This window comes from Balaenoptera borealis (assembly GCF_965194805.1).
Source record: "Balaenoptera borealis genome assembly, chromosome: 7".
NCBI classification, from domain to species: Eukaryota; Metazoa; Chordata; class Mammalia; order Artiodactyla; family Balaenopteridae; genus Balaenoptera; species Balaenoptera borealis.
Genome location: NC_138864.1, coordinates 121427420 through 121437170, shown reverse-complemented (window position 1 = coordinate 121437170; position 9751 = coordinate 121427420). Strand labels below are relative to the sequence as shown.

The window sequence follows — 9751 nt, the reverse complement described above, 5'->3', positions numbered from 1 at the left end:
TTTACTGCCATTTATTTACTGTTTCTTAAATCTTTTGCATTTTATCAAAAAATCGACCTTATACGGAGAAGAGATTGGTGGTTACCAGAGGGGAAGTGAGTGGGGTAAAATGCGTAAAGGGGTCAATTTTATGGTGATGGATAGAAACTAGACTTCTGGTGGTGAGTCCGCTGTAGCATACACAGAAGTCAAATTATAATGTTGTACATCTGAAATCTGTGTAATGTTATAAATAGATGTTACCTTAATAACAAAAACTAAAAAACAGTCTATCTTTAAATAGAAAATTGAGTGGGGGATATTGAAAACTTAAAGGGAATTTAAAATACCAAATTCTACTTGAGATACTTTCAGGAAGCATTTTACAGAGTTTTCATCTGCATGGAAAAATGCCATTACATAATAAATAGAAACAACAGAATAATATGATAATTTCAATAACCCCACTGCAGAAAGAAAAAAATGCAGCCTTTCAGAGCACTGTGATATAACAAAGGGCATTCTATTAATGTTACATGTTAGGAAAAGGCTGCCGTATAAAGCTTTCTGGTTTATTAACACGTGCATAAAGTTGAGAAAGGTAATGTGAAGCCAGTGGTGAAGGTGGGTGGGTTGGGGGAATGACTGAAAGGATGGAGGCAGAGAAGGGGAAACGGAAGAGAAAAGAAGAGTGTGATGGATGAAGTAGAAACAGAGGGACGGAAGGAGGAGAAGAGCCCTTGTAAAATGTGTCAATTCACTTTACCTACAGTGGGAAAAGAGGACAAGGAATCCTTTAAATTGATTTTTTCTTCACTAGCTTAAATGACCAAGCTATGGCTTAGAGTTAAACTGGCCTAACGTTTCTAGGGCAGCACCAATCTTCAATCTTCCTCCTTGCAGTCTCTCCAGCCTCCACGTTGCCCCTGGACTGCATCCGGATTTTTCTCTGCGGGCCTGCCCTTCTGAGCACGGGGGCCCTTCCCAGCCATCTCTACCGCATCCAAGTGGAACTTCTCTCTGGTCCATTCTTTCAGATTTCTACTTTTGATTGCCAAACAACTAGCTAATCTACAAACTATTTGATGCTTTATTAAGCTAAGTGTTCTGTAAGAAGTAATATGGAACTCTGTAGCCTCCCAGGGGGGGAACAAAAAAGGCCTTCAATAGAATGAGGAATTTGAAAACTGGAACTTTAGGCACTTTGGCAAGTCAAAGAAGAAAGAATTTATGTAAAGGGACGATCTGTCACTATACCTTCAAAATGACCTATTTACTCTTCATACAGGACCCGTTCTTATGAAGAAGTCCTAGGAACAAGTAGTTTGTGTGGGTTTATGATAATTTAAAACTTATACTTTATTGTCTGTTTTTCAGTTCAGCTATTTTAAAGATTATCTACAGCAAACTTTATAATGGGCAAGAGGGGGAGAGATTTGAATATAGAAATATTTGATTCCTTAAATCCACGGAATGAGGTATTGTTGAGATTCTTACCATGCTAAGTACAGGAGCCCATTTGGCTTGAAATCAGAAAAAGAACAAAGACACGTGCATTTCACCAATGACACTTAGACAAGCAATCAGATAGTAGATTAAAAGACTGCCACCGCTCACCGGTTTTCCGTGCTTTTATCAGTTGCAGGAGCTAGCTAAGTTCTACTCAAATTAGCACTGATGTGTCAGAAAAGTTTTTGAAAAGTCGCACAGCTTTCAATCTCCTAGAACTCAAATAGAAAATAATCAAATTTCTAGTGTTCCCAAGGGATGAACACGGTGCACAAGCAATGAAAATCAGGTAAGTACCATAAAAATATTCAATTAGAGATTTTGCAACTAGATATACCTTATAATAATGTCTATTGCTATCTAGAAGAGGTGACAGTTACTTTGCCTGTCATTCCTAAGAAGGAAGAAATTGAGGGCTGGTGTACTAGCTTCTAAGTTCTTACTATATTTAGACAGTACACCTTGGAGCCATACGTCAGCAAGTTGGATACATACAAGTTAGAATTTAAGTTTGGTGGTGGTGAAAGGGAACAGAAGGTGGTTTATGAGATTTCTAGGACCTCTCTTTTCTATATTTACAATGTTTCTGGTGTTTTTAATCTTTCTTAAATTAGAAAGAATACAGCTTTCAAAAAAGCTGAAGAATGTGAAATGTATATATTGATACAATAACAATTCAATGACTCAAGCCCATTTTATCTGCAAAAACACATAAACAACCAAGAATTACTACAACCTACACATTACCATGTACACAGTATTACATCACTGAGATTCTCCTTTATGAACCTAGACAACCTGTCAGCATCTCACTGATGGAGCCACTGAACGTGAGCATTTGGCCATGAGGGTTATATTATCACCACTACCACTCACTAACAATCATGAGTTTCTAGATATTACAATGGCATGGTGTTTTTAAATGGATACTTTTTAAAAAAATCAGGATGATTCTCTTTTTCGGATGATGCCAGCATTTTGGCTATAGAATAAAAAAATGATCATCTATTGTATTTGAAGACAAAATAATACAATTTAATTAAAAATAAGAAGGGCCAGAAATGTCCTAAGAGTTTCTCATGTTTTCTCACTTCTCCCAGCAACTTTATTACACCCATTTTACAGATCAGGATACTGAGGCTGAAAGGCACTTTGCTTATCATTTCTATGCCCTTTAACCCTGACCTAGTCCTGAATCAGACAACCATTAAACTACCTTAACCATTCCTTTGTCTCGTGTTTTCTAAACTGCCTAAAAAGCAAATACTATGAGAATTACAAAAAACAAAAAAACAACAAAACACTCTGCAGAAAGCATCCATAAACATTCATTGAACACAATTAAAGTTAACAGATTCACTGAAATGATTTAAGAAATTAATTCCTTAGCGTTTACAAAGAACTTTTACATGACATTTTTAGCACTTTTTTTTCTGTTTGGCATTAATAATCTTAAAATTATGTATCAATTTGTCAGGCATCTCAATTAGAGCAGCCAACAAAAGGGAATAACATATTTGCATGCTTTCCTGAATGCTGTATACAAACAGCTGAAGAGTCTAGGGGCTGATTATAGAAGAGTGGGTATTATTTAGGCCTCTTCTTTCTATTTTGTTTCCTGTTGCCAAGACTTGAGACCTTTCACTACTGATTAACACTCTTTCCACCAAAGACTGGCAGGGGGGCTGAACGCTGATTGATTTAGGCAGGGAAGCTAAATCAATCCACTTTGGTGTGTGGACAGCTGTGGTGGGTGAAGGGGAGTTGATGGGAGAGGCAGGATTACAGAACTAAACATTTTGTGAAAACCAAGGAGGAAAGAGTGAATATTTGGATTACTCGATAATCTGTGAATTCCTTTTATCCATGCTATGTCCTCTATTTCGAGCTACCTAAACAATAATGTCCTCATTTGCTTCTGTAAAGTTAACTTATTTATTTGTTGTTGGATGATGTAATAAAAGTCTCCATGATTACTGGTAAAATATAAGTTATTGTATCAGTGACTATAAAATAGAGCATAATTATTATTTTATAATAGTATTATATTATTTTATAATAATATAAAATAGAACAGAACAAACCAGTGTAACAGAAATGACTTTTACTTTAGAAAAGCAGGACATGCACTGTAGCTAAATATATGTTTTAATTCGAAAATTTTAACCTATCAGGAATGCAGATGTTATAGAGTTTTTTATATTATACCCCTGAAGTTTGAATTCCTGCTGGGAAAATGCATCTATTTAGAAATATAGAATAATTAACATTAAAATGAGCATAAATAATCCATAGATTGCTTTAGTGAGTTCATTTAATGATATCCAAGAACTTGGACTCAGAAAGCTGTAGCAAGAGTCTCCCGGTGAAAAATATTGTTATCCTCCTTAATGTCACGTCACAAGCATCCTTTTTCCATTCATAACTCTTTGTGCTTCTAATACACATACATTTAGCACTATGCATTCATATTTTTAGCTTATCCCTCTCTTTAATTTATCTAAAATTTGTCCTCAATACAAAAGCATATCGGACGAGAAAAAATAATTAGCTTTTTCTCCTCAGCAACTGGTACTGTATGTGGATCACAATAGATGTTGGGTTAATATAAGACAGGATGCAGCTTTTGAGAACCTCACATACAGCTGGGGAAGTGTAGGTAGAGTTGAATAGTAGGACGATACTCTGTATCTCACAAAGCAGTGAATGATTATTTGCTGAAGAAATTTTGCTAGTAACATGTGCCGTAAGTATTCAGAGGAAGTAGATGGGTATGGACAAAATATTCCAGGAAGGTTCCAAGAATATGCAGGAAATAGAGATTGTGAAAATAGCTGAGTGGTGAGGCAAAGGAAAAACATTTTAGACAGAAGAACAGCCAGGATGAAAGTGCTGATATGAAGACAGGGTGTTTAGGGGACAGTATATTCGGTTAGAATTTGGTTGAAAAGGTTGCTTAATGCAGGGAAAATATAACCAAATGAAATGTTGGTGTCAGACTGAGGAAACAGCACAAAGCTAAAAGGTTAGTCCTGATTCTGAAGACAAATGCGAGTTTTAACATTGTCTTCACTCCTCCAGCTCTGCTGTACCTCTCTTGAGGTTTAGTAAACATAATTGCAAACAGTATTCCAGGTCTGTTCTCAACAATTAGTAAAACTATCAGCTCATTCTGCCAAAATTATCTTGAGCTTTTGGATCCATCAAGAAATAGGACCTATGACTTAAGAAAATTAATCATTCCATGCCTTGTTTGCTGTCATGTTACTGATACTTTGTAACACATTCTTTTGCAAACAGATTGGATTATTTTTCTCTACGTATTTCTTTATGCTTATTTCCTTTTCCTTTTGGTCAAAAATAGCTTTAAAAGTACTTTTTAAAATAAGGGTCTATCAGTTTGATTTTTTACCATCTAAAGAATTGTCAGATATCTGCAAACATGGAGAGTCCATCTTAAACACATTCCTCCAGGCCACTACAAAAATGTTTATAATGGTTCTAACACTGACAGGTCCCTAAAGGCTCCAGTATTTAAATGTACATAATCTGGGGCAGGACTGGGGAAATCTTTCATCCCAGTCTCTCAGTTTCATTTCTAAGTCTGCTTTATATCCAAGTCAAAACATTCAATCTAATTACAAATAATGTTTTCAAAAGCCTTGGCATGGAAACTTCTCAAAAATGTTGCAAAAGTCTAATCTATTTCTTGACTAGCCTCAAGTATCATCAGATCCAGTTGCAAACCAATTAACTTTTAAATTTTCCACAGAATTAAAATTCTCTAGGATTACTTTTGTCATTTACTTTCAAGTTCTAACTACATTTACAATTATTATTTAGGTTCAATTCTGCATTAAACTTTCACTTCTTCACTCTAATACTTTTTTCCTAAACCATTATTTCTACATGTTCCTATTAAGTTATTTTTTTAATTTTGAAATAATTTCAAACTTATAGAAAAAGTGCAAGAATAGTAGGAAAAACTTCTCTTCCCTCCTGAATTACTTGAAAGTAAGTTACCAACATAATTTCTATCCTCTCCAAACAGTGTAATATTTAATTTCTACAAACAAGGATGTTCTCCTATATAACCAGCATAACTTTCAAAATTAGATAATAACTTTCAAATTATCATTAAAGTTACTAATCTTACTTAGATTTCACCAATTATGCCAATACTGTCCTTCATGGAAAAAGATCAAGTTCAGACTCACATGTCACATTTAGTTTTTATGCATCATTAAATCTAGAACAGTTCTCATTCTTTCCTTGACACTTTTAAATCACCGACCAGGTTTTTGTAGAATGCCCATCAATTTGGGTCTCTCTCATGTTTCCTCACAATCAAATTCAGGTTATACATTTTGGCAGGAATATCACAGAAATGAACCTTCCTACTTACAGGTGGTACATGTTATCAATTTGTCCCATTACTGATGATACCAACTTTGATCATTTGCCCGCCTTCTCTACTATAAAGTTACTCTTTTTCCCATTTCAACTAATAACTATTTTGGAGGAAGGCACATTCAGATAATGTAAATATTCCATTCTCCCATCAAATTTTTACCCACTAGTTTTTGTATCCATTGCATTTCTTGGCAAAATTAATAATTGCTGTGATGCCTGCCATACTGTGATTTTTTCCGATTCTCTCATTCCTTCTACCTTAGTTGCCCCTCTTCTGTAAGGAAAAGCTTTCTCTTCTCTTCCCTTCATTTATTTATTCATGTTTTTATTTATCACAAGAGAAACTCAAGGATTCTTATTTTAATATTAGAATCTGTTACTATCATTATTTTGATGTTCAAATTGTTTCAGATTTGGAAAACAGGATTCCCTTTAGACTAGCTCCTATGCACTTTTGACATGTCATCATTCTTGAGCACTTCCTTCCTTTCTGTCTGACACAAATAGATGTGTCAGACTCATCTTGCACTTTTCCTGTCTTAGCCCTGAAATTAGTCACTTTTCCTAAAAAGCTGTGATCCATTAGGATCAAGATCCATTCAGGAGGTTTTTGAGTAAACATAACTTTCCTTTAAAAAAAAAAAAAAAAAAAGATCCATTCAGGAACCAAGATCTAGATGCCTGCACGCTCAGTGCTATTGGAGTGTTGCTGCTTTCAGTCCTTCCATTGGAAAGAGCCGCACATGCATTTATATCAATATGTATCTATATTCATCTATAAACATTGAAAACTGTAAAGTATATACCATAGTTTGTAAAGAGGAATCAGGAATGATTCTGGTGTAATACCCTGAAATTCAAGTTGATGGCTTTATCTCACCTCTGGAAATCTAGGTTGACAATTTGCCCCTAGTGAGAGCTTTCATTAATGTTGTGGACAAGATTGATAAATATCCTATTAGATGGTGAGTTATTCTGTATGTCTTTTTCTCCCTTAAACAAAGCATTATTTTTAATCTGAAATGATCCATATTTAAATATACTTTCTTCCATTCAATTGAATTGCAAATTCAAGACAAACACAACTTGAAAAGTCCACTGGCTACAAATGATACCCTTCCAAAAAGAAATTATTCATTCAGCAAAACTCCAAGGAAAATAAATACACAGTTCTGCAGCCAAGGTAAGCACACATACTGGATTGAGACTGTATGAAAAATATTCCTTTGTCAAAATTCTGCAATCTGATAAACACCAATTCTGTTAAAAACTACATGGCTTGATATTTTTAACCAGTGCTTTCCTCAGTCAGACATTAAGTTTTTGGAAAATCTCATGTTATATAAACAGAATGAGAAAGAGCATCTGATAATTATCAGAACGTCACTCTTACTGCATCTTGGGTTACTCCCCCCACGAAATGGTCTGACACATATTAAGCAGGAGGTGTTGTAAAATAAAGACTCATAGCTACCTCTGGCATGGAAACTTGTACCACGTATGTATGCGTTAGTGTCTAAGTGTGTGTGTGTGTTTTCTGTACACGTATGATCTAGATCCTTATAATGAATCTGTGTAATTGTTCCCATTTGTCATTATAATTCCTTGAGAATGGGGACCACTTCGCCTTTCAAGCACTCCACACACTTCCTTTCTCCATCCTGCCAGAAATTCTTCTCATCTCTGTTAGATCTCTGGTTTTCTGAATCCTTGTCCTCTTTTCTAGATTCACTTCCTTATTTGGAAGGGAACATCTCCTATTAGTTTCCTTGGCATGAAAGCAAAGGAGATAAATAATTGTATGACTGAGAATATTTGTGTTTATTCTCACAACTGAGTTTTAATTGGCCGGATATAGAATTCTAGGTTAGAAATAGTTTCTCCTCAGAATTTTAAAGACAGTATTCTATTGTCTTCTTGCTTCTGGTCTAGCTGTTGAGCAATCCAACGCCATTTTGATTTATGATCTTTTATATGTGATAAGGTTTTTGTTTATTTTTTTAGAGGAAGCTTGTGCTACCTTCATTTTATCCTGATTGTTCAGAAATTTCATAATTATGTGCCTTGATGTGAGTGTATTTTCATCCATTTGGCTAGACATTGTTCCTTGTCATTCTGAAAACATGTGGCCCTCAGGAAAAATATTCTACAAATATTTTATAGAAAAATTCATCCCTTCTATTTTCTCTTCCTAGAATTTTTATTATTTAATATTTGCCATCTCATTTTATTACCTTTCGTATTATGTTTTCCATCTCACTGTCTTTTTGTTTCATTTTCTGGGTGATTTCCTTCCTCAATTTTATTCCTCAAGACTCATATCGGGTATTTTCAAAATTTCTGCATTATATTTTTTAACTGATCTCCAAATGCCATTTATGAGAGCATTTTATTCTTGTTAATGGATAAATTACTTTATGAGTTCAGTCTGAAAACATTACTATTTTTAAGCCTTTCTTCCCTCTGTATAGTCTCTATTTCTTACACATTTTTCTTTTTTTCTCCACTTTTTTTTTCCTCTTTTATTCCTCTTTCTTTTTTTTTCTTTTTATTTTAAATCAACGTGCAAGATTTCCTCAGATATTCATAAAGCTTTGTTTGGGGAAAATGAATTTTAGAATCTTTATGATTTTCCTCATTGGCGGTGAGATTTCTAATGCAACTGGGTACATAAATCCTATATTCTATGAAGAAGTCAGGGCTGGAGATAAAAATCGCAGACACATCAGTTTTTAGAAGCTATTTAAAGCTATGGAAGTAAATCAACTTGTCTTGGACAAAAATATAGATTAACAAAAGGGAGGTCTCACCAAACCTTCTTTTCAAATGAGCCAAGCAGTAGGGTTTTCTATGCATTATGACCCACGGTGGTTTCTTTAAACTAATATGTGGCATTTTGAACAAATTCACATTTAACTCTTCTACATATCTGCAAAATAATGAAGTGCGTTTTAAATGCTCTGTTTAAAGGCACTTAAAGGTCATAGAAAAAGGATATCAGAAATAGTTAAATCAAAAAACAACCACAATGAGAAAAATCATCTTTAAAAATAATAAATTACATTAATACTCATAAAATAGATTCCATTAATGCTGACCAACATGGTGATTTCACATAACTTCAGATATGTAAAACTGCCTTTTATAATTGAGTACCTGAAAATAATCTAAGCTCAACAATTGCTAATTATATTCTTGGGAGGAAGGAAAACAGGTGTATGGTATAATAACCAAAAAAACAAAACAAAACAAAAAAAACCACCAAAATCACATTATATGAGTTACTGATTTATAGCAGATATCATTCCCAAAATTTGCTACAAGGTTTATTTCTATCTTTCATGTGATAGTCACTATAAAATTTAAATTCTATACAGCTAGAAAAAAATCGCTTTCCTAATTATCATAAAATTACACTTAGGAATTCATCAAACCTTTAAAATTAAAACTTCGAAAAGGAAACAAAAGCTTTCTAGTAGAACTTTAACAGTAATGCTCAAAATGTGAACAATAACACTGATCTATGCTTCAAATAATTCATAAAATTTCTCCCCTAAAAAGGTAAATATAGTGCAATAGAAGAAACTCCAATAAGATTACTTGCATTGTGTTTGAGAGAATCTGAAAAGTTTTAGAACAATGGTTATTTTTTAAGAAAAAATCAAATCCCAGCGCCAGTATTTATTACTAGTAACCTACAATGTCATATGTTCCTTTCCCCATAGGTTGAACTTAAATAACTTCTTAAAAATCTTTTTCTGCTACCGCCTGTATTGTTGGTATAGTAGTCTTCTACAGGAAGTTAGAGTATTCCCATGACATGCACTGCCTGCTTAGCAACAGAAAATGA

At 34.1% G+C, this 9751-nt stretch overlaps 1 protein-coding gene across 2 annotated transcripts in view; it reads right to left on the bottom strand.

Moving 5' to 3' along the window:
• The window catches only part of CNTNAP2 (contactin associated protein 2), a 2074761-nt gene that overhangs the window by 1269902 nt on the left and 795108 nt on the right, over positions 1–9751 (bottom strand). The gene's annotated exons all lie outside the window — the stretch shown is intronic.